The sequence below is a fragment of the Meles meles genome, chromosome 4 (genome assembly GCF_922984935.1).
Source record: "Meles meles chromosome 4, mMelMel3.1 paternal haplotype, whole genome shotgun sequence".
NCBI classification, from domain to species: domain Eukaryota; kingdom Metazoa; phylum Chordata; class Mammalia; order Carnivora; family Mustelidae; genus Meles; species Meles meles.
Window position 1 is genome coordinate 45,018,642 of NC_060069.1, and position 1,405 is coordinate 45,020,046.

A 1,405-nucleotide genomic window follows, 5' to 3' on the forward strand; every position below is an offset into this window, starting at 1 on the left:
CAATCTTCTGTCATCACATGGTGCCCTCTTTGTCTTAATACTACCACCTTCTTACAGAGACAAGAGTCATACTGGATTAGGTACTGCCCCCAACTCCAGGAGGACCTCATATTATTTAACTAATTAGATCTGCACTTACCCTATTTCCAAATAAGTTTACACTTGGAGGTACTTCAACTTATCTTATTTTTAGGGGGGATACAATTCAATTAATAAGAGGGAGCAACTTGTTTAATTTCTGAGACCTCATCTTTTCCCATCTGTACAAACTCCTGGCAGTGGGCCTGCGTGGAGAGAGGCGGGATGGCTGGAAGAGACTCCATGCCCTCTGCTAGCTTGACTTTATATATGGCATGATTCTGGGATTGTTCTTAGGACTTCAAATTTCTGCCCTTCCCTGTACTTCACAACATCCACTGCACCCCACAATGTGGACACCCACTTTTCCTGGTACCTTAGAGGCTCAAGCTCTCTCCTCTAATCACAGTTCTCTATGGGATCTCTCCCTCACACCCAGGCACAGAACAACACGGACTTGGGGAAGGGTGTGTGTGTGTGTGTGTGTGTGTGTGTGTGGTTTTGGTTTTTGTTTTTCTCCTTTGGGATTCTTCTTACAACTACCTAAACAGCAGCACCCAAGGTTTCTGGCCTATTTCATCCAGTGTTGGACAACTAAAGTGAATTTCCTGGATTTTTTTAGGGAAACCGATTATAAATCACAATTCTAGAAATTTATGCCAGCAATTCCTTTCATAGGATTACAAACACATAGGAAGAATGTGGTAAAATGGGGAAAGACAAGACTCAGAGACACCAGAGGTCAGAAGTCCCAAGTTCTATGACCACACACTATGGTAGTGTGATAGTGGTGGTCTGGTCTCCCTTCTCTGTACTTCAGCTACTCCTGTGGTAAAGTAAGTTAGACTATTTTAGTTAGACTGTTTCTATGATTTCATAAAAGTCAGTATTCTGTGATTTCATAATAGGTCTCTAAGGGCCATTCTAATGCTGATATTCCATGAATTTATAAAAGCTAAAACTTTTTATGTGGTTAAATCGAAGGAAAGAGGTGACACATATATCATTTCTCTGAAAATCAGCTAACATCTTTGTGGAATGATGTCACCGTAAGCCTCAGTTTTCCGATCTATAAAACACAAAAATAACAATATAGACCTTATGAGGTGGTGGAAGGGTGGGTGTGTGCCTGGAGAGATCTGTAACTTTATACAGAGGCAAACCAGGAACCTCCCTGGACCTTCCCTGAAAGGGCTCCCGGACTCTGCGTCTGAGCCTGGGTAGGGGCCTGCTGACTGAAGAGCCGGGAGGGGGCGGGGCGAGGAGGTTGGCTTTGTTCTCGCCCCGCCCCCGCCCCTCCCTAGATATCGCGAGAGGGCGGGTCCGC